The sequence below is a fragment of the Camelus dromedarius genome, chromosome 7, assembly GCF_036321535.1.
Source record: "Camelus dromedarius isolate mCamDro1 chromosome 7, mCamDro1.pat, whole genome shotgun sequence".
Classification (NCBI taxonomy): domain Eukaryota; kingdom Metazoa; phylum Chordata; class Mammalia; order Artiodactyla; family Camelidae; genus Camelus; species Camelus dromedarius.
Genome location: NC_087442.1, coordinates 61931556 through 61956919, shown reverse-complemented (window position 1 = coordinate 61956919; position 25364 = coordinate 61931556). Strand labels below are relative to the sequence as shown.

At 36.0% G+C, this 25364-nt stretch overlaps 1 protein-coding gene and 1 long non-coding RNA gene across 2 annotated transcripts in view; one reads left to right on the top strand and one right to left on the bottom strand.

Moving 5' to 3' along the window:
* The window catches only part of LOC105088746 (sterile alpha motif domain-containing protein 9), a 34683-nt gene extending 10261 nt beyond the window's left edge, over positions 1 to 24422 (bottom strand). Inside the window, exons 1-3 of the mRNA XM_010979674.3 lie at positions 24275 to 24422; positions 19919 to 20051; positions 11116 to 11210 (exon numbers count right to left, since the gene is read on the bottom strand). The gene's annotated coding sequence lies outside the window, so the exon portion shown is untranslated. The remainder of the gene's footprint in view (positions 1 to 11115; positions 11211 to 19918; positions 20052 to 24274) is intronic.
* LOC135321700 (uncharacterized) overlaps positions 13664 to 25364 on the top strand; it is a 31885-nt gene continuing 20184 nt past the window's right edge. The window contains exon 1 of the long non-coding RNA XR_010381698.1: positions 13664 to 13805. This is a non-coding gene — a long non-coding RNA (uncharacterized LOC135321700). The remainder of the gene's footprint in view (positions 13806 to 25364) is intronic.

Here is a 25364-nt window from a genome sequence, read left to right as displayed (position 1 = left end):
ATTCCTCAAAAAACACAAACTTCCACAGTCCATTCACTATGAAATAGAGTATTTAAATAGTCCTATAACTTCAAAGAAAACTGGATTTTTAATTTTAAAGATCTCCCCACAAAGAAAAATTTTCAGGCCTAGACAGATTCACTGAAAAATTCTATCAAACATTTAAAGAACTAACACTGATTCTACACAATCTCTTCTAGAATACAGTAAAAGGGGAATACTTCCTAATTCACTTTATGAAGTTGGTATTACCCTGGCAGCAAAGTTTCTGCAAATCTAGCCTTCAGATGAGCTCCCATGGACCAAGATTCCTGTCGCACCCCAATGTCAAGGCAGTCCCTGCGGCCCCAAGGTCAAGGCAGTCTCCTATAGACACAGGCTCCTGCCTCAGACCCAGGCTAGGCCAGCTCCCACAGACCCAGGCTCTCTGCTTGTCCTAGTGCTGGGTTGGGCATCATGGACCCAGACTCCAGATAGGTTCCTGTGGACTCGGGCTCCCAATCTGCCCCAGCCTCCAGACTGGCTCCCACAGACCCTGGCACATGGCCAGCCCCAGCAGCAGGCTGAACTCCATGGACCCAACCTTCAGGCCAGCACCTGTGGCCTCAGGCTACAGGCCAACTTGTGCGGCATCAGAACCCAGGCCTGCCACCAGGACTTCAAGGGCCAGGGCCACCACATGGACCCAAATGCCAGCCCACCCCTGTAGACCTAAGCACTAGGCCAGTCTACCTGCTGATCCAGGCACCAGATCTGCCCACCTGAGGATTCCAGCATTAAGCCCACCCACAGAATCTACCAGACAATTCACCCACAATCTCTGGATAAACTGGTGAAGGGCTTTCCCTGACTAAGCCAGTCTGTAAAGACTGGAAGAGGTGCCTACTCCTTCAAATGTGCAGACAACAATGCAAGGCCACAAGAATTACGAATAATCAGTAAAACATAATGCCAAAGGAAAATGAAATAAAATAAATAACAAAATAATAAAATTCCAATAGATGGATCTAAAAAAATGAAGATCTATGAACTACCTGACAAGTAATTCAGAATAATCTTCGTAAAGAATTCTGTGAACAACCAGAAAACACAGATAGACAATTAAACAAAATTAGGAAAACAATGAATGAACAAAATTGAACAAAGTAATAGAAAGCATTAAAATAAAATAAACAGAAATCTTAGCATTGCAGAACACAATGACTGAACTGAAGAATTCAACAGAAAGCTTCAATGGCAGACTCATCCAAGCAAAAGAATCAATGAACTTGAAGACAGTACATTTGAAATTCTCCCTTCAGAGGAGCAAAAGGAAAAAAGAATGAAAAAGAGTGAAGAAAGCCCACATGAATTATGGGATACCGTTAAAAGTAACAATCTACTTGTATACTCCTACAGAAGGAGAAGAGAGAAAGAGAAAGGCAAAAGGCTTATTTAAAGAAAACATGGCTGCAAAATTCCCAAATGTCGGGAGAGATTTGAACATCCAACTTCATGAAGCTCATAGGTTCCCCAAAAGTTTCAACACAAAAACCTCTTCTCTAAGACACATTATAATAAAGCTGTCTAAAATCAAAGACAAAGAAGTTTAAAAGCAGCAAGAGAAAAAAAAAATTCCTCACGTACAAGGAAACCCTCATAAAACTATCAACAGATTTCAAAGCAGAAAACTTATAGGCTGGTAGAGAGGGGGATGATATATTTAAAGTGCTGAAAGACAACTGTCAACTGTGAATACTTAAGAACCTTGCAAAGTTGTCCTTCAGAAATGAAGGAGACATAAGGACTTTCTCAGACCCCCTCCCCCAAGAAAAGCTGTAGAGTTCTTTACCACCAAACCTGTTTTATAAGAAATTCTAAAGGGAGGTCTTTGAGTAACAAAAGTATGCTGACAACATGAAAGAAATATGAAAGCATAAAACTTACTTTGAAGGTAAGAATATAGTCAAATTCAGAACACTCTAATACTGTAATGGTGGTAGATAAATCACTTTTAATTCTGACATAAAAGTAAAAGACAAAAGTATTAAAAAATAACTATAGGTAAAATAATCTGTTAATGGATACATTACATATAAAAGATGTAAACTATGCCAATAATAACACAAAATGTGGAGGGAGAAGTTAAGTGTAGAGTTTTTGTATGTAGTTGAATTTTGTATGTGGTTGAAGAGAAATTGTTACCTACTTAAAATAGACTATTATATCTATAAGATGATTAGTACAAGCTTCATGGTAACCACAAATAAAAAACCTGTAGTAGACATACAAAGAATAAAGAGAAAAGAGTCAAAGCATACTATAAAAAGTTGCCAAATCACAAGGGAAGACATCAAGAAAGGAAAAAAGGAACAGAGGAACTAAAAATAGCCAGAAAACAATTAACAAAATGTCAATAGTAAATCCTCTCCTATCAATAATTACTTTAAATGTAAAAGGATTAAATTAACAAATCAAAAGATATAACATGTCTGAATGGATTAAAAAATCAAATACAACAATAATATGCTGCCTGTAAGAGACTCATTTTAGATTTAAGGACATTCATGCACTGAAAGTGAAGGGATGGAAACAGATAATCCATGCAAATGGTAACCAAAAGACAGCAGGGAGTGGCTACTCTTAGACAAAATAGGCTTGAATTCAAAAACTGTCAAAGAGAAAAAGGAGATGATTATATAATAATAAAGAGGTCAATTCATCAAGATGATGTAAAACTGTAAACATATAATGCACCCAAATTTAGGTACTATGGAACACTTAAAATATAGCAAATATTAGCAGTACTAATGGGAGAAAGAGACACTACAATAATAGTAGATGACTTCAATATCCCAGTTTTAACAATGGATATATCATTCAAATAGAAATTCAATAAGGAAACAGCAGACCTAAACAATATAATAGATCAAAGGGACCTAACAGACACAGTCAGAACATTCTATCCAATAGCAACAGAGTACACATTCTTTCAAAGTGCACATGGAACATTTCCCTGGATAGATTATATATTTGGCCACAAAAGAAGCCTTAACAAATTTAAGAAGCTTGAAAACATATCAAGTATCTTTTCTGACCACAATGATATTAAACTAGAAATCAATAATAAAATGAAAACTGGAAAACTCATATATATGTGGAAATTAAATGACATATTTCCGACCAACAAACAGGTTAACAAGAAACCAAAAGGGATATCAAAAAATATCTTGAGACAAGTGAAAATGGAAACACAACATGTCAAAACTCATGAGCTGCAGCACAAACAGTCCTAAGAAGAAAGTTTGTAATGATAAATACCTACATTAAGAAAAAAGAATGATCTCAAATAACCAACCTAATGTTATACCTCAAGGAGCCAGAAAAAGAACAAACTCAACCTAAAGTTCACAGAAGGAATGAAATAATAAAGATAAGAGCAGAAATAAATGAAATAAAAACTAGACAAATAGAAAAGATCAATGAAACTAAGAGCTGTTTTTTTGAAAAGCAACAAAATTGACAAACCTTTAGCTAGACTAAGGAACAAAGAAGACTCAGATAAATAGAATATAAATAAAAGACTCAAATAAATAGAATATAAATAAAAGAGAGATGTTATAACTGATACTACAGAAATGCAAAGGATTATAAGAGACTACTATAAACATTTATATAACCCCAAGTTGGACAATCTAGAATAAATAAATAAATTCCTAGAAACATACAAATTACCAAGACTGAATCATGAATAAAGAATCTGAATAGACCAATATCAAGTAAGGACAATGAATCAGTAACTGAAATCTCTCAAGATGGAAAAGTCCTGACCTCGTGGCTTTACCAATGAATTCTGCCAAATATATAAAGCAGAATTATTGCCAATCCTTCTCAAACTCTTTGTCCAAAAATAGAAGAGGAGAGAACACTTATAAACACATTTAATGAGGCCAGCATCACCCTGATACCAAAACCAGACAAGGACACAAGAAAAAGAAAGTCACAGACCAATATCACTGATGAACATTAATGCAAGAATCCTCAACAGAATACTAGCAAACCAAATTCTACAGCATATTATAAGGATCATGTACCATGATAAAATGGGATTTATATCTGGGATGCAAGGAGGGTTCAACATATGCACATCAATAAATGTGATATACCACATTAAAAGAATGAAGGATAAAAATCATATGGTCATCTCAATAGATCCAGAAAAGGTATGTGATGAAACTCAACACCATTACATGACAAAAACTCTCAACAAATTAAGTATAGAAGGAATGTACCTAAATATAATAAAGAACATATATGACAAGCTCACAGCTAACATCATACTCAGTGGTGAAAAGCTGAATGCTTTTCCTCTAAGATCAAGAACAAGACAAAGATTCCCGCTCCAACCACTTACATTCTATATAATACTGAAAGTCCTAGCCAGAGCAATTAGAAGAAAAAGAAATAAAAGGCCTCCAAACAGGAAAAAGAAGAAATAAAACTGTCTCTGTTTGCAATGATATTATACACGTAAAACCTTAGAGACCACCAAAAAAAACTGTTAGAATTAATAAACAAATTTAGTAAAGGTACAGGTACAAAGTCAATACAAAAAGTTGGATTTCTATAAAATAACAGTAAATCATCTGAAAAATAAATTAAGAAAACCATTTTATTTACAATAGCATAAAAACTACTCAGGAATAAATTAAGGCAAGGAGGTAAAAGATCTGTACACTGAATACTGTAAAACACTGATTAAAGAAATTGAAGAAGACACAAATAAATGGAAAGATATCTTGTGTTCATGAATTAGAATATTATTAAAATGTCCACATCACCCAAATCAATCTGGAGATTCAATACAGTATCTATCAAAACTCCAATGATATTGTTCACAGAAACAGGAAAAATAAGCCTAGAATTCATATGGAATCATAAAATACCAGAAACAACCAAAGTGATCTTGAATAGAAAAACAAACTTGCAGGCATCACACTTCCTTATTTCAAAACATACTATAAAGCTATAGTTCAAACAGTATGATACTGGCAAAAAAAAAAAAAAAAAAAGACATATAGACCAGTGGAACAAAACAGTTAGTCCAGAAATAAAACTAAGCTTTATGATCAATTGATCTTCAAAAAAGGTGCCAAGAACACACAATGGGAAAAAGAGAGTCTCTTCTTTAGATAGTTTGCGGAAAACTGGTTTTCCACAAGCAGAAGAATGAAACTGGACCTTTATCTCCCTCCATATACAAAAATCAACTCAAAATGGATTATAGACTTACATCTAAGACCTGAAACCATAAAACTATTAAATGAAAACATAGAGAAAAATTTTGTGATGTTGGTCTGAGCAAGTGATTTTTGGACATGACCCCAAAAGCACATGCAATAAAAGTAAAATGGACAAATAATACTGCATCAAACTAAAAATATTCTGCACAGCCAAAGAAACAATCCATAGAATGAAAAGGCAATCTATAGAATGAGAGAAAATACCGGCAATCTATATCTAATAAGGAGTTAATATCCAAAATACACAAGGAACTCAAACTACTTAATGGCAAGAAAACAAATAACCTTATTTTTTTTTAAATGAGCAAAGGACCTCAATAGACATTTCTCAAAAGAAGACAAACAAATGGCCAACAGATACAGGGAAAAGTGCTTAACGTCACTAATCATCCAGGAAATACAAATCAAAACCACAATGAAATATCACCTCACACATCTTAGATGGATTTTATCCAAACTAAAACTGAAAACAAGAGTTGGCAAGGCTGTGGAGAAAAGGGAACCCTTGTACAATGTTAGTGGGAATGTAAATTGTTACAGCCATTATGGAAAACAGTATGGAGATTCTTCAAAAGACTAAAAACAGAACTACTATATGATCCAGCAATCTCGCTTTTCAGTATATGTCAGAAGGAAATGAAATAAGTATCTTGAAGAGATAGCTGCACTCCCATGTTTATTGTAGCATTATTTATGATAGCCAAGATATGGAAATCTAAACCTAAATGCCCATCCAGTGGATGACTGGATAAGGAAGATGTGATACACACATACATACACACACAGGAGTATTATTCAGAAAGACAAAAAGGAACATTACATTAAGATAAAGGGATCAATCCAACAAGAAGATATAACAATTGAAAAAATATACGTACCCAACATAGGAGCACCTAAATATGTACAGCAAATATTAACAAACATAAAGAAAGAAGTTGACACAGAATAATAGTATGAATTTTAACATCTCACTTACATCAATGAACAGATCATCCAGACAGAATATCAGGAAAGAAACACTGGTCTTAGACAACATCTTAGATGAGGTGGATTATATATATATATAAAATATATATATAGAGAGATTTTATATAAATATATATAGAGGGGGGGGGAGAGGGAGAGAGGATATATATAAAGAGAGAACATTCCATCCAATAGCAGCAGAATACACATTCTTTTCAAATGCACATAAAATTTTATCCAGGATAGATCACATTCTATGCCACAAAACAAGGCTCAATAAATTTAAGAGGACTGCAATCATATTAAGCATCTTGTTGACTACAATACTATGAGACTAGAAATCAACTAGAAGATAAAAACTGCAGAAATACAAACATCTGGAAGCTAAAGGATATGTTACTAAACATCTAATGGATCATTGGAGAAATCAGAGGAAATTTAAAAAAATCTCTAGAGACAAATGAAAATGGGAACTCAACAATACAAAACCTATGGGATGCAGCAAAAGAAGTTCTGAGAGGGAAGTTTATAGTAATGCAAGCCTACATCAGAAAGCAAGAAAAATCACAAATGAACATTACCTTATGCCTAAAGGAACTAGAAAAAAGAACAAACATAACCCAGAGTTAATAGAAGGAAGGGAATCATAAAGATCAGAGCAGGAATAAATGAAATGGAGACTTAAAAAAAATGGAAAAGATCAATGAAACTAAGAGCTGGTTCTTTGAAAAGATAAACAAAATTGATAAACCTTTAGCCAAACTCATCAAGAAAAAAAGAGAGAGGACCCAAATATATGAAATCAGGATGAAAAAGGAAACAGCCCAGAAATATAAATGATCATAATAGAGTACTATAAACAATTATATGCCAATAAAATGGACAAGCTAAAAGAAATGTATAAATTCCTAGAAACATACAATCTCCCAAGACTGAATCAGGAATAAATAAAACCATATGGACACACTGATTACCCTGATTACCAGTAGTGAAACTGAGCCAGTAACACCACCACCAACAACAAAAAACTATTGCAGCATGTTATTGATGAGAAAGGAATACTTCTGAATTACAAGGTCATCATCATCCTGATAACAAACCAGACAAACATACCTCAAAAAAGAAAACTATAGGCCAGTATTACCAAGGAACATAGATGCAAAAATCCTCAACAAAATATTAGCAAAGCAAATTCATCAATAAAGTAAAAGGATCATACACCATAACCAAGTGGGATTTATCCCAGGGATGCAAGGATGGTTCAGTATCTATCAATCAATGTGATACACCACATTAACAAATTGAAGAATAAAAATGATATTATCAACTCAATAGATTCAGAAAAAGCTTTTGACAATCCATTTATGACAAAAACTCTCAACACAATGGGTATAGAGGGAACATACCTCAATATAATAAAAGCCATATATAACAAACCCACAACCAACATCATGCTCAATGGTGAAAAGCTGAAAACATTTCCTCTAAGATTAGGAACGAAACAAGGATGCTCTCTCTTGCCACTTTTATTTAATATACTATTGGAAGTCCTAGTGACAGCAACTAGATAAGAAAAAGAAATAAAAGTCATCCAAACTGGATAGGAAAAAGTAAAACTGTCACTGTTTGCAGATAAGATAATATTACATATAAAGGTCCTAAAATGTCACCAAAAAACTATTAGAGCTAATAAATGAATTCAATAAAGTTGCAGGATATAAAATTAATATACAGAAATCTGTTGTGTTTCTATACACTAACAATAAAAAATCAGAAAGAAAAATTAAGAAAACAATCTCATTTACAATTGAATCAAAAATAATACATACCTAGGAATAAATTTAAGGAGTTAAAAAACCTGTACTCTGGAAACTATATGACATAATGAATGAAATTGGAGATGACACAAACAGATGTAAAGATATACCATGCTCATGTATTGGAAGAACTAATATTAAAATGCTTACATTATCCAAGGGAATCTACAGATTCAGTCCAAGCTCTATCAAAATACCAATGGCATTTTTCACAGAACTAGAACAAATGATTCTAAAATTTATGTGGAATCATGAAAGACCCCAAATAGCCAAAACAATCTTGAGAAATAAGAACAAACCTGGAGGTATCATGCTCTCTGATTTCAAACTACACTCAAAACTTCAGTAATAAAAATAGTATGGTACTGGCACAAAAACAGGTATATAGGTCAATGGAACAGAATAGAGAGCCCAGAAGTGAATCCATGCTTACATAGTCAATTAATCTACAACAAAGGAAATAATAATACACAATGGGGAAAAGACAGCCTCTTCAATAAGTGGTGTTGGGAAAACTAGACAGTTCCATGCAAAAGAATGAAATTGGACTACTTTCTCATATTACATATAAAAATAAACGTGAAATGGATTAAAGACTTACAGGTAAGACTTGAAACCATAAAACTCTTAGAAGAAAACATATGTAGTACTGTCTTTGACAGCGGTCTTAGCAATATTATTTTGGATATGCCTCCTCAGGCAAGCGCAACAAAAACAAAAATAAACAAATGGGAATCAAACTAAAATGCTTTTGTACAGTGAAGGAAAGAATTAATAAAATGAAAAGTCTGCCTACTGAATAGGAGAAGATATTTGCAAATGGAATATCTGATAAGGGGTTAATATCCAAAATATACAAAGAACTCATACAACTCAATATCCAAAACCAAACAACCCAAACAAAAAACGGCAGAGGACCTTAACAGACATTTTCTCAAAGACATACAGATGGCCCAAAGACATACAAAAAAACACTCAACATCACTACTGACGGAAGTGCGAATCAAAACCACAGTGAGAAACCATTGCACACCTATTAGCATGGCTATGAAATATTCAAGAAATAACAAGTGTTGAAGAGGATGTGAAGAAAAGGGAACCCTTGTACACTACTGGTGGGAATGTAAATTGGTACCAGCCACTATGGAAAACAGTATGGAGGTTCCTCAAACAATTAAAAATAGAACTACCACATTATCTAGCAATTCTTCTTCTGGGTATTCTTCCAAAGAAAACAAAAACACTAATTTGAAAAGATAATCACCCCTATGTTCATTGCAGCATTATATATAATACCTAAGATATGGAAGCAACCTAAGTGTCTATCAACAGATAAATGTATAAAGAAGACAATGGAATGTTACTTAGCCATAAAAAAGAATGAAATCTTGCTTTTGGGACAAATGGATGAACCTAGAGGGTATTATGCTAAATGAAATAAGTCAGACAGAGAAAGACAAATACCATATGATTTCACTTACATATGCAATCTAAAAAACAAAATAAATGAATAAACAGAAACAGAAACAGAGTCATATATACAGAGAACAAATCGGTGATTGCCAGATGGGAGGAGGGCAGTGGGGTGAGTGTAATAGGTTAGGGAGATTAAGAGGTACAAACTTCCAGTTACAAAATAAATGAGTGTTGGGCATGAAATGTACAGTGTGGGGAATATAGGCAATACTAATATAATATATTTGGTGACAAGACTTATGGTGGTGATATTTTAAAATGTATAGAAATAATGAATCACTATGTTGTGCATCAGGAGCTAACACAGTGTTGTAGATCAATTATATTTCAAAAACAAACTCATAGAAAAAAAATCAGATTTGTAGTTACCAGAGGTAGGGGGCAGTAGAGAGAAGAAGAATCGTATGAAGGCAATCCAAAGGTACAAACTTCTAGGTATAAGATAAATAAGTTCTAGGGATGTAACGTACAACATGACTGATACAATTAAACCTGCTGTATGCTACATGTAAAATATGTTTAGAGAGTAAATCCAGAGAGTTCTCATCACAAGAAAAACAATACTGTTTTCTTTTATTTTTATTTTGTATCTATATGAGATGATGGATGTCACTAAACTTACTGTAGTAACCATTTCATGATGTATATAAGTCAAATCATTATGTTGTGCACCTTAAACTTATACAGCATTCTACGTCAATTATATGTTAATAAAACTGGAAGAAACTGTAAAAGCCAGAAAAAAAAAAAATCAGGGAGGCTAAATATGGGTAGAAGTGAAAAGGTGAAGCCATGGAATAAAAGTTAGTGCCTAAAATAACTGTTATCAATTCTATTTACCTTACTAGAAGTGGCCTGAAAATTTGGTTCTGAGTTTCTTAGCAACCAGTAAAAGAAAGGAAACATAATGTTACATGATCCATCAAACCCACATATATTTATTAACTGTAGGGTAACTGTAGGGCTTGTTAGCTTTTCTAAAGGAAGTTGAAGAGCAGGCCTTTAAATCAGAAATGTATTTCCATCACCCCCTTGTATTACCTTGTTCCTTACTTTGGGGGGAAATCAGATATAAACCTGGATTTTTACCAGGAAATAAAGAAGCTGTCATAATTTCAATTACTTCCTGTAGTAGTCTGTCGTTGTCTCTATCACTGTCTCTCTGCGTCTCTGTCTCTTATACATATCATCTGACACTAATATCTGAGAATTATTGGGTAGTTTTATTTTTTTGCAACACCTTAGAGTAGATGGTGGAAGGGATCTTTGATTAATGTAAAGTATATCTTTAAATTTTCATTATATGTTCTTTCTGATGCTGCTGCTAATGCCTTGGGGGATTTCACCAATAAAAGTGCCTCTAGTTTTCAACTGCATCGTTTATGAAATGTTATGACTTCTTTTTCAAATTACAGAAGGCAGATTCCTGTCATAGCGGTGAACAGTCTAGCCTTAAAATATTATTATTTTTTGGAGTATACTTCACTTTCTAAGTGAGAAGTAGATTCCTTTCTAGTCAATAACACGCTGTAATAGATAGTAATAATAATATTAATAACAGATACTGTACTTACCCAGATTTTTCTTGCAAATTTCTTCTACGTAAATGAGGGGTAACCCCGTATTTTGGTGGAGGAAACAGCCTAAGTTATGTCTTCTCTTCTTCCTGCTATGACAGAGGAAAATATTTTTTTCATTCAGGAAAGTTTCTCCTCGGCTGCTTCTTCAGTCTGAGTTCAGGCTCAGAAATGGCAGGGCGTTTCTCAGTAATGGGTGTGTCAAAACTGGAAGGCAGGGAGAAGGAAGTCTGCAGATTTGATTTCAGTTTCATTTTCCTAGATCTGAACTTAGTGACGTGACTTTTCTTGAAATGACTTTTTTTGGTAAGCCATTACTCTTCCGCCTTCTGCTCTGTCTGGTTAGAATCCAAAGGTTTAAAATCTATTCTTTGCTTGAGAGTTTGAGGGCTGCAGAGAGCCTAGTTGCTTAGCCACAAACAAACGTGGGATATTCCGAATGGACCCCTTGGGGAGCACGGGTTTTCATTGCTGTCAGGGGCCTTGTGGAACTCCGGTAGGGAAGAGCTTATGTTGGCATTTCACTGGCCTTCCTGGCTGAACTAACTATCCATCTCTGTTTTCCTAAAGTGTAAAGAAACGGCTTTCAGGGAGTTTCTGGAGCTCCCTATAAATGCTAAAGGCATCTGAGTTAGTTCTGCAGCCCAGACGAGGGTTAGAGGCCCCAGTGGCCACATTACAGAGATGTATCTTTTCTAAGGTCAGGCTCAGGGACAGGCAGAGAACTGCCTCAGCAAGAATGACAAAAATAGTCAGCATTTAAAAACTGTAAGTAAATGTTAAATTAAAAACATCTACCATGTGTACTCAATTAGCTTTCCATTTTCACATTCCACTGCTGATCCATACCAGCTTTATGTTTTTTAAAACTTTACTGGGCACTTCCTATGTAGCAGGTACTGTTCTAAGTGCTGTATATTAACTTATTTATTCTTCACAACAATCTTCTGATGTAGATGTGATTATTATTTCCATTTTACAGCTGAAGAAACTGAGGCACAGAGTTGTTAAATAATCTCTCTCTCTCCCCCCTCCCCCTGCCCAATATATACTACTGGTTCTGTTTCTCTGGAGAACCCTCCTTAACACAAACAGGCTATAAAGAATTAACTTCTGCTCTGCTTTCCATACTTGATTTTATTCCACTAGCTTATTTCACTGCTCAGATCCTCTGCGAGGCCAGGATCCAGACCTTCAGTGTGAGCAACCTTTCTCTTTTATCCTGTGTTGCTCTCCTCATGCTGCCTCTTTGACTGCCCAGACAGTGCTTCTCCATTTCTTTATTTCACTATGCCCTCTTAAGGAGGGGCATGTTAACCTAGTTGTCTCCCTCCTTGAAATTTTAGTACTACACATATACTGTATATCTGTTTACATATATCTGTGCTTTATACCTAAAAAAGGGCATCATGTGACACTGGGGAATTGCAAAATTAAAACGAGATACTACTACACGCCTATTAGGATGGCCAAAATGCAGAACACTGACACCACCAAAGGCTGGTGAGGATGTGGAGCAACAGAAACTCTCATTTATTGCTGGTGGGAATGCAAAATGTAATGTACAACCACTTTAGAAGACAGTTTGGTGATTTCTTATAAAACTAAACCTACTCTTACCATATGACCCACACTCACACTCCTTGGTATTTCCCCAAAGGAGCTGAAAACTTATGTCCACAAAAAAAACCCTGTACACAGAAGCTTATAGCAGCTTTATTCATAAATGCCAAAACTTGGAAGCAACCAAATCTCCTTTGGTAGGTGAATGGATAAATAAACTATGGTACATCAAGACAATGGAATCTTTATTCAGGGCTGAAAAGAATTGGGCTGTTAGGCTACAAAAAGACACGGAGGAATCTTAAACGCACTTACTAACTGAAATAAGTCAATCTGAAAAGGTTATACACTATATTATTCCAATTGTATGACACTTTGGAAAAGGCAAAACTTTGGCGACAGCAAAAGAATCAGCAGTTGTCAGGAGTTAGGGAAGCGGGAGGTACAACTTAGTGGAGAATAGAGGATTTTTAAGACAATGAAATTATTCTGTATGACACTATAATGGTGGATACACGTCACTGAATGTATATTTGCCAAAACCCATAGAATATACTACACCAAGAGTGAACTGTAATGTAAACTACGGACTTTGGGCAATGATATGTTAATGTAAATTCATTGATTGTAACAAATGTGCTACTCTGGTGAGGGGTGTTGATAGTGGGGGAGACTGTGTATATGTGGGGGCAGAGGGTATATAGGAAATCTCTGTACCTTCCTCTCAATTTTGGTGTGAACCTAAAACTGCTCTAAAGAATTAAGTGTATTTTTCAAAAAAGGTTTTTTTTTTTTTTTTTTTTTTTGCTTCCAACAACCAGTTTTTACTCCCTTGGACATAGCAGTGCCCCAGTTGAGAATACATGATCTAGACTTGCATATACTGTTCGTGTGGATTTCTCATTACTTCACCCACCCTATTGGCTCAGTTACACTATTGCACATGAACTTGTTGGGCCAATAGTTTCCTGAAACAGTCCTGTAGAAAACGGAAACCAGTTATGCCTTGCCACCTGAGGGGATGGATTCTGGTGGTGAACTCTGCTGTTGTCCAGCTCCCCTTCTCCTCCTGCCCTCTAGGACCCCAGTTTGGTTCTTCGCGCATCAGCCCTCTCCTGCTTCGAGTAAGCCTCTGAATAATCCTGGGATGTGGCTTGTCTCACTAGAGGACATGCTTTGTTTGAGAGGAAATCTCTGCTAAAGATCAGAGGAAGTTCCTTTTCCTTTCCAGGCTTTTCTTTTAAGCTCTTTGTTGGAGTGAGGTTTTGTTACCTTTTAAAAATTATTTCAATAACCCAAAGAGTGAGGATCCCTTTCTTAAGAGAAGAGTGTTCAGAGTTATGCACCCTAGATGCCATCTGATCCATATTTCTCTTTTAACTCATTTGGGTTCTTTATTCTCTAATAAAATTCTTATAATGTAGCAAGCACAGAAAACTTTGTCATGACCTAGAAAGGCTTTGTGGAATATCTCATACTTTCATATCTTTCTCCTGTTTTTATTTAAAATTTCTCTTAGGAACAAAACCACCAAAAGTTTTATATTTTATCATGTTCCTCTTTCAGATAAAGGAAGTAATGCCATATTACAATACCAAGAAGCCTCTTAGCCCATGAGACAGGATTTTTGCAAGTTTCCTGAGCAAATTTTCCTTGTTATTATCAGTTCAGAGTAATTATGACCAAGAGTCCTTTTTTTTTTTTTTTGGTTATTATTCTTGGTTTTTTTTTAAAGTAACATTTATGGTATATATTTCTAATTAAAAAAACTAATATGTGTTCAATTTTGAAAAATCAGAAACTAGAAAAAAAGAAAAACAAGACATACTTGAATCCCATGCCCCATTTACAATTGTTAACATTTTTGGTATATAATCTCCCAGTCTTTTAAGGACAGATAAATATTTGCCCAACAATAGAAGCACAAGCTTTATAATATTTTGTTCTTTTACTTAGCAAAATATACCTTCTGTTTTTTTATGTCATTAGATAAACTTGCAGCATAATTTCTTTGGAAATTTTTAAATATAAACAAATTAAAAACAGAACAGCATAAGGTACCCCCTTGTACTCACCATTCAGCTTCAAAGTCATTTTTGTTATTCTCTCTTTTTTACATTCTTCTTGTTTTAGCTATACCTGCCCTGAGGTAAAATTGGAGTGCACACATATTGAATGTAAAATTTTGACCCCAATCTAGATATAGAACATTTCTATATCCCTATGTCCCTTGTCAGTCACTCCTAACTCCCTCCAGAGAAACCACTCTTCTGATTTTTTTCACCTTATATTATATATTAGTTTTATCTGATCTAAGTGTTCATATACATGGAATCATTTATATTACAGTACATACCCGTCTGTGACTGGCTTCTCTTATTCAATGTAATGCCATTGAGATTGGTCTAAATATCCGTAGTTTTGTTCCTTTTTATTGCTGAATAGTATTGTTTTATCAATATACCCCACTTTTATTTATCCAATTTCCTTTAAATAGACATCTGAGTTATTTCCATTTTTGACTATTTTTGTTCAAGTCCTGTGCAGACACAGATCTTCATTTCTCTTAGATAAATAATTTGTCATGGAACTGCTGGCTCAAACAAGTGTGTGCTTAACTTTATAAGAAACTGTCAAGTCTTTGTCCAAATTCATACTAGAAGCAATATTCTCTAAGGCATGGCGAGTTTTTTGTCAGTTTTTAACTCATTCCATAAGTTAAAGTGAAATAAGGAACTGGTGTAATCCCACTTGGCAAGTTAAGAAATAAAAAAATAATGATACTCAGCACATCATTATCAAGAGTCTGAGGTTGCCAGACATCACAGCTTTACTCCACCACATCTGTGAGTAACAGGTGTTTTAGTTTGATACCTCTAATACCTGGCCTGATGTTAGAACTGTCTTATCTGTTCTCACCATAGGACTGGTCAGATGTGGTAGCCATTAGTGAATGTCTGTATTTTTACAATAGATGTAATGAACGTCATTTCAGAGCTCCCAAGATGAGCCAGGAAAGGGAATCAGCTTTATACATATTTTGGGGACAGATGGAAAGTTAATACAACTGGTTGAAAGAACATGGAAAAGTGACATTGTGAGGGTCACACGTGGATATTGTGTCCTAGTAGGCAGTTTTTTCTCCTTTGCACATGAAGGATATCTTTTAAATAATAGCAATCCACATGGATATTTCCTATTAATTATCTATTACTAATTTTTTCTTTCTGGATGGACCCAAAAAATGTATGCCATGACTCATTTGAATGCTACTTTCTACTTCTCTAAGACTTTAAGAACAAGTTGAATCTTTTGGACATATGAAGCTCCTTGAAGAGCTGACGCCATTCAGGAACTGGCTTATGCCTTAGGAGCATTAGATACAACACTGCCAATGGGCCACCATGGAAGGTCCAATTTTCCCAGAGTGACAAGGCCTGTTTGGACAACAGAGTCTCTATTCCACAGAATGTTTTTATAAAAAAATTGGTTAGATTCAAAGCATATATGCTCTATTTACTCAAGCGTGACTCAGCTTTAAGTAGAGACCTTTGACTTTTGACTTCCTCGAAAAATTTCTTCCTTCTTTGTTAAGAGACTGTTTGGTAACTTTAAATACTATTTATATGATTTAAAATCCCACATTGGGTGTGTATTCTCTATCATAGGTATTTCCAAACTAATATACCAGTTATCTCTTCAGAGTGATACCAAGCTTACTGTAAGTTTAATTTTCTCTAAACCAGTCTCTTTGTTTATCTAGTCATGTGTTTTGAGGAAATATTGGGAGTATTGTTAATATTGGAAAATAGAATGACTGCTCTAATGGGTTTGCTGATCTGAAGGGTCCATATTTATCCTCTTCTCAGGAGATACTGTAATGTGGCTTCACAGTGTTTAGTGGAAGCTGACCATGTTTAACGATATTCTGGCTCTCAGATCACCCATGCATATTTGATATTCAGGAATGATATTTATCTTCTCAAATAAAAATGAAAAAATAAAACATTTCAAATTGTTTGAAGAAACATTCTGGGTATATATATATATATATATATTTTTTTTTTCAGATCATACTTAATCTGGGCGTGAGTAATAGACTAAAAAAAAAAACCTATGGGTTTGTTTTTTGTTTTGTTTTCAACCAATTGTTCATTTCCCTATTTCCAAGGTGATAATTAGTTTTTCTACTTTTGAGGAAATGTTGTTTTTATTTGAAATCATATAACCTGATATACTGTAATGTACCTACATGTGAAAATGAGTACTGGAAAAGGGGTAAACAATATAGTTTGAGAAAACTAAGGTTGTATGTTTAGAAGAAGGGGCTTGAAATAGAGTATCAGTGAAAAAGTCTCCTTAACCAAAGACTGAAATGGAGTGACAAAGACAGCTACTATTTAAATTTTAAAAAGGCCTCAGCAAACTTGGTAAAACACATACATTTAGATCAATAAAGCAATATTCATTTAGTGCTTCATAAAAATAAAATGCCTTTCAAGACTGAATAAACAAAATGTGGTATATCTAAACAATGGAATTTTAGTCCACAATAAAAAATGAAGTAATGATACATGATAAAACATGGAGGAACCTTGAAAACATTATGCAAAGTGAAAGAAGCCGGTCACAAACAACCACATATTTGTGATTCCATTTATATGAAATGTCCAGAATAGGCAAATCCATAGAGACAGAGAGCAGATCAGTGGTTACCAGCGGCTGGAGGAAGGGGTAAATGGTGACTGACTGCTAATGGGTACAGTAGTGTTTCTTCTGGGGTGATGACAATGTTCAAAAATTGTGCTGATGGTTGCACAATTCTGTGGGTATACTAACCACTGAACTCTACACCTTAAATAGGGGAATTTTATGTTTTGTGAATTATCTCAAGAAATTTGCCTCCTAATAAGAGCCTACTTATGGCCACATATGCAACTTACGCTATCAAATTTAATCCTCATCAGGTGCTTGTAAAGTTTATTTTCATCCAACGAATGAGGAGACGGGGTTCTGGCTTACCTGTGTACACCCACGGGATGTGTAAGATTTTCCCACTGGCTGCCTTGGTCCATCCTGCTTCCAGGGTCTTCTACTCTAGGTCCTCAGTGAGCCGGACTCACGGGGCCTCAGTGTCACCCTCTACTGTTTTAACAGCTCTGGCCGCTCTAGGCAAAGGGGCTCTGCTCTGGAGACGCTCTTACCATTCTCCTCAGACTTGCTCCGACCGAGTCTGAGGGGTTATCTTCTCTTAGCCAGAGTCTACCTACCGGCTCCTCTGGGCACCCCAAAGATTATAAAGAAAAGCTCTACGTTTTCTCTTCTGTTTGAGCCAGTGATTACAGAAATTGCCCCCGAGCCCAGCACTCCACAAGCAGCATCACCTGAAGGATTTCCAGCTTATCTGCTACTGCTCGTCCAGAGACACTACCTGAGAACGCGGGCAGGGCGCGCGCATGCGCCCGTATGTAATATGGGGGTGGTGGGAGGGTTTGACTTGGCGCCACCTCACAGGGCGACAAATCCCCCCTCGCTTTCTCCTTTACAGTTTGCATTCTCCCAGGAATTCTATCCAGGGAGATAGAAGCACCCTTCTCAAATAGGCTGACTGACATCTTTCGCCCCCAAACCTGTCTTTTTATCTCTGCCTTATCTCAGAGTTTCTCCCGTTGTTCGAAGATAAAGACCTTTTATAACTTCAAAAAATTTCTCAGCTGCCCACTCCTATGATGGGAGCTGAGAAGATACGCGCAGGAATTTTGTACTCTGTCAATTATATGAGCATCTTATATGGTCTATGATCCATATTTGGCTGGAGCTATGTATTAAATTCAAGGTGAAAATGATTTGGGCAAAAAATTTTTAAATAATGCTTCGAAATAACTCCTTGGCCCATCAGTGTCTTCAACCTTGTTTTCAGTGATGGTGTGTTATGTGTGTGTGTGTGTGTGTGTGTGTGTGTGTGTGTGCGTGTGCGTGTGTGTGTGTGTGTGTGTGTGTGTAACTTTAATATGCTTCACTGTTCTGAGGCTTACGAAGTCGTTTTATAAGCTTTATCTGATCAGATGTACATCCTGGAGCGTTGGTGTATCTTTTTAAACACGAGGGACGTTTATGTTTGGCAAGAAGCTACGTAGTGTAAATAAAGAGGGAGGAGTTGTGATAAGGAAAACTATGTCATAATTAAATTAGATCTCTTCTCAGCCAACCTGTTTTCCAATTCATTGTGCATATAGGGAAATTGGACCAGAACCAGTGTTGGTTGTTATTTGTTTTTGTTTTGCTTCTGCAAAAGAAATGCACATGAAATTTCTATGTCTAAAATGGGTAAAGGTGGAGCTGCTCTGATTCGAGCTGGGGAGAACTCCACCTTATCTTCTTTCTTCTGGGAAAATTTTGAACCCAGAGTTCTTTTCCTGAGTACTAAATTTCAGGATCCATTCCCTACGGACTTCCATTTTCTCTCTTTGGGTTGGGGAAGGGGTGAGCAGGAAGGCTCAAACTAAAAGCTTTCAGGGTGAGAACTGGTGACCACCCCCATCTCTAGGAGGCTGGGTCTCAGCAGCCTGCAGGTATTTATGCCTCTAGGAAAGGTTGCTCGCAGTCCCCGCTGGACCCCAGCAGGCTTATGCCCTGCTCTGATGTTCTACAGAACTGAAACTACAAAGCTAGCGAATTTCATTTTCTGGAACTATGTTTAGGTGCATTAAAGTTACATAATTTTCCCCATAGTCTCTGTACAACTGTAAAGGAAAGCCTTAAATAAAATGTTGATTAAACTTTGGAGGGTTTCATTTTTAGCTAGATGTAAAGTTTTGATATCTTTAGTTACATAGGACAGAGTTTTGCATAGCTGCACATGGCCACAATTTTCTATACAGTTAGGTTCACTTGAATTCCTAATCTGCATTTTACTTAGGTCTTCTTGCCCCCTCTCCAGAGCCTTCCACTGCAAGAAACACTCTGCATCTTGCTTGCTGGAAGGTTTCTTTTTAAAAAACAAACAAACAAACAAAAAACAACTTCTGCAGTCAGCACAAGTGGCATCTGGTGATATGTATTTGAAAGCAGTAGGATTCTCATTCCTTTTAGAATTGTTTCATTAGAAATGGCTTATGTACACTTGAAACTATATTCATTTCAAAGTTCTATGTTAGTATTTAGAATTAGTTTTTAAAGATAACTTTTAAGGAAAGTTGATGAAACAGATATCTTTAATGATTATAAACTTACTTACCAGGACTTTGCTGAAAACCTCTACTTTTTATATCAGCAACTTGAAATAAGTCTTCAAGAGGTTCTTTGATCTCAAGCTGTTAGATTAGTTGCCTTTTCTTGTAAATTTGCAAGAGTCACATCCTGGAAGGTATCTATGAGGAAGTAGAGATGTGGGAAGAACAAACCTGGTCATTTCCTAGTTTTGCCTGAGGATATATTTGTTGAGAATCTATTACATAAAAAAAGATAACGTGTTGCTGCAAATGGCATTATTTTATTCTTTTTATGGCCGAGTAGTATTCCATTGTATAAATATACCACAACTTCTTTATCTAGTCATCTGTTCTGGAGATTGTCATATTAAGTGAAGTAAACCAGAAAGAGAAAGAAAAAATGCCATATGATATCACTTCTTTGTGGAATCTAAAAAAAAAGTCACACAAATGCACTTATTTACGGAACAGAAACAGACTCACAGACATAGAAAACAAACATGGTTACCAGGGAGAAAGGAATAGGGTGGAGGGATAAATTGGGAGTTCAGGATTTGCAGATACTAACTACTATATATAAAATAGATAAATGACAATGATCTCCTGTACAGCCCAGGGGACTATATTCAACATCTTTCATATTTCATAACCTATAATGAAAAAGAATATGAAAAGGTATATATATATATATACACACACACACATGTGTATATATATATATATATACATACATACTGAAACATTATGCTGTACACCAGAAATTAACACAACATTGTAAACCAACTATACTTCAATCAAAAAAAAGATATAGCAAAATTCAGATGTAACTGATTGGACTGTTGTTTAGGAACTGTTTATGGGATAGATTTCTCCCCTAACTTTCTACTGTAAAAATCTTCAAACATAGAAGATTTGAAAAAATAGTGAAAGGAACATCCTTCAGCTTGACAGCATCTCTTCCTATATTTAAATATTTTAAATAAAATAAACATTCAAAATATACTGCAGGCATACTTTCTCTTTCTCATCACCCACATCCCACATACGGTGTAGAATAAATCCTATAAGTTGTATCTTTGAAATAAGTCCAGCATTTGATTACCAGACACCACCTGACCCAAGTCCTTATCAGCTCTCTCCTGAATTATAGGAGTGGCTCCCCTCTCAAAACAGGAGCCAGAGTGATCCCATTCAAATGTAAATAACATACCAATATTCTGTTCAATCCCTCCAGGGGCTTTCCCTTTGACTTGGAGTGAAAGCCAAGCTTCTTATTATGAACTGCAAAACGTCACGTGCCCTGGCACATCACCTCTCTGATATTACATCTTTTTTGGGGGGTAATTAGGTTTATTTATTTATTTCTAGAGGAGGTACTGGGGATTGAACCCAGGACCTTGTTTATGCTAAGCATGAGCTCTACCACTATAGCTATACCCTCCCTCTGATACTACATCTTACGTTTACTTTCTCTCTCTAAATCTGGTGCAGATCCCTGACTTCCCTGTTGCTCCTTATAGGTGGCACCTGTTCTGCTACCAGCACCACACTTGTTTCTTCTCCTTGGAATGTCCTTGGACACCTGCACAGCTCACTCCCTCCCTTCAGGCCTTTTCACAAGGCACTGCTTGGTCAGCTTACTGAAAGCTATCCCATCTCCCAACATTTGCTATCCCTCTTCTGGCTTTTAAAAAATATAGATATTTAACTAGAGTTAGGACTTATCCCAGTCAAGTATTCCATATATTTTTAACCTATTCACCTTGTTTGTTTTCTGTCCCACTCATTATTCTGTGTGTTTCATGAGGATAAGAATTTTTTGTGTTTTGCTCACTATTTTACAGTGCCTGGTGCACAGTAGTTTAACAAAAATTTGTTGAATGAGTAACATATTTTCTTAAAGGAGTTAAAAATAATGAATTTTTGAAAACCCTTGAGTTAGCAATATCTGTGGGTCAAGGGATTTTGGTCATTTCACCCGGGTAACTATTTTACTTGGCTTGGATCCCAGTCTGAAATCTGGGGAACTCTCTTTACTGTGCTGCCTATTAGGCCAGAACTCACTCTAGCTTCAATAATCTGGTCACAAAAGATGAAAAAAAGTTTTATCAAAAGGAAAATAAAATTAATATGTTTTCTCCTCCAGACCTTCTAGGTACCCCAGTTTATAATACCCCATATCAATTTCCTGCTGTGTCACTCCCAGTCCCCAAAGGAGGCCATTTCTCATACCAGGTTTTCCCCAGAATGGGTCCTTTTACTTCAAGTCCTCACCTCAACGAAGGTGAGAGCTTCGGCACCTCCGTTGTTTTCATCTGCCTCCGCTCTGGGAAGCTGATCTCCAGGTGAGGGGCTTCCCTTTTCTACAGACACATTCTGTTCAGGTCTGATGCAATACCTTCTCTTAGCCAGTAACTTTCAGTAATCTAACCATCCATTCTCTCTCTGGGTATCCTAAAGATTGAGAGGACAGACTCCAGATTTTCTTTCTTGGTTTAGCCAGTGATAACAAAATTTCAGTAGGGCCCAGCATTCTGGAAATGAAGTAGCACATCAAGATACTAATATATATAAAATAGATAAACAAGTTCCTACTGTATAGCACAGGAAACTAAACTCAATATCTTGTAGTACCTTATGGTGAAAAAGAATATGAAAACAAATATGTATGTCTATGTATGACTGAAGGATTATGCTGTACACCAGAAATTGACACAACATTGTAAACTGACTATACTTCAATAAAAAAATATATATATACAGACATAAAGAATTTCCCTCTGCAGTCCATCCCTTGTTCTTAAGATTTTTTGGCCTTGATACAGCCAGTGACTCACCGTGTACGGTGTTTAATGTAGGGGATGCTGCAAAGGGAACTTTGTGATAGCTTTCTCTTCCTTTTATTCAGAGTCTGCCAATAGATACTAGGGAGATAGAAATACTCTTCTCAAGTAAGGCCACTCACATTTATTCCTTAAATATGGAGTCTTTTCTCCATAATGATGTTAAATGGAAGCATCAACAATACCCAGTCTCAATATAATACACTAAACTCTTTAATAATGTCCTTGGACTGATTTATAAAGTCAAAAGTTTCTTAACTCCCCTCCCCCTACATGATAGCCATCGTGAACATACAATGACCTGAACCTATTATACTCAGTAGTGCTTTTAAATTAGTTACTACTTTATCAATTTGAACTGAAAATTAATTCTGCATATATACTGTTGGGGCTAAGCAAAGATCGAAATGACTGGTGTGGACAAGTTTTGAGAATGCCTTGATGTAACTCTTGGCTTCCTAAGGGGCCCTTGTTTTCCTGTTTTTAAATAATGGTGACGACAAATCTTATTAATAGTAACGTTAATTATTAGCAAAGGAGCTACAGGATGCCATTCTCTAGTGACTACTCCAGTTTTCTCTCTTGAGGTATTAAACAAGTACCAAATCAGCAGAGGTCTTAGGGACAAGTTCTGGTGTCCACCCACCCCCATCTCAGAGTGGGGGTCCTCAGTAGCACTGCAGATAGCCATACCTTAATTGTTCAGTTCTATAGGGCTCTTAGAGCTGATAGTGGGGGTGAGACAATTCAGAATCTTGGCTCTTACCCAGGAAGGCTATACACACACTCCTATGATGGTCTGATAACTGAAACCACACACAAGCCAAGGTAAGTTTTGTTTTTCTCAGGGTAAGTTTTTGTTTTTTGTTTTTTGGTTTTTTTGGTTTGTTTGTTTTTATGAGGGAGAAGTAATTAGGTTTATTTATTTATTTATATTTGGAGGAGGTACTGGGGATTGAACCTAGGACCTCGTGCATGCTAAGCATGCGTTCTAACAGTTTAGCTATACCCTCCCCTCTGAGGGTACATTTTCATTGTAGTTTTTAAACCAGATTGTTGTATGAAATGGATGTGAAAGAAACACTTAGAAAAAGAGTTAGCCTCTGGAGGATGTTATCTTTTACTAAATGTAAAACTTCTAATAACATCTCAAGTGAAGGAAGACCAAATTTTGCATAATCGCACATGACCACAGGTTCCTTTGCAATCTTTTATACTTAATTTCCTGAACTTCTTTGCATTGTTTGTCATTTTTGTCACTGCCCTCACTGTCATTTTTCAGTTATCAGAAACACTCTCACCACCTTAAGTATACTTACCGGTCTGTTTCTTTTTAGAAGCGCATTTACAAAGTTAACCTCAGTTAAATGTACTGATATATATTTAATCCATTGATATTTCTAGTTTCACTATTTTTACAAGTAATGGTTTATGTACAAACATATGTTTTATTATAAAAAGAAGTACAGCTGGAGTTTATGAAAATAGCTATCTCCTCATAAGCATAAAAAATAAAAGTGTAATGATTCAGAAACTTACCAGGATTTTTCTGAAAACTTTCTCTTTTTATATCAAAAACTTGAAACAGCTGATTTTTAACCTTTGCTTTCTTATTCCTCTTCTAATGGGTAGAAGACATATGATTGTAAGAATCCTTTTTAAAAACTAAGCTTTTAAGCTGGGACGTTTTTTGGTCTTCTAATGCCCTGCCCTGTGTAGAAATAGAATGAGGAAGTAGAAATGCAGATAGTTTCAGTTTTGCTTCAGAAGGTGTTTATTTGCGTTTGTAAAATATTAAACATATTTATAAAATGCTTGTAAAACATTAAAAGATTAACATCACAAAAAATTACCAATAAAGTTGAACCATTGCTAAGAAACTGTTCACCAGAGTTTAGAGTCATAAAAGTTAAGAAATTGGGGCCCAAAAAAAAAAACCTACAGAAAAACATTAAAATCTCAGTGTGATCCAAGTGCCTGCTATGTGCTGAATTGTGATGTATTTCAAGTTAATTTTTGCATTAAGTGTGAGTTTTAGGTTTAAGTTCGTTAATATCATTATATATGCAAAGAAAATTAGGTGTCTGTGGTGGGACAGTGTGGAAGTCAAGGTGGCCTAGAGTAGGAAGTCAGGGTGCAGGAAGGTGGCCCTTCAGAGGGGTGACCTGGAGTAGGGGGTCAGAATCTGGACAGTGTGAAGAGAGTATCCACCTACAGGGGTGACCCACCCTGAAGGAGGTGAGGAGGGCATACAGGGGCAGCCCTGTGTGGGATGTCAGAGCCCAAGCACAGTGAGCAAAGGGTCTAAATGGACGGCTGGCCTGCTGGGGGATATCAGAGTCCAAGCAGAGCTAAGAAAGTGTCCTTCTGGAAAAGTAGCCTGAAATGAAGTGTCAAATCAAAGATTGCACTGAACAAAGTTAAACAGGCAAGGAAGAATTTATTCAAGAATTTATTCCTTAGATTGCAAATATTTTTCTCTGTGATTAGGCCACACAGGTTTGCTAGTTGACATGCATTTAAGTTTCCACCCTTCCACAGGTAGTGGGAGACAGGGGTGCTATCTTTGATGTTCACATTTCAAAGACATGGTTAACTGGTGCTTGAGAAAGATAATACTGGGTTAGAA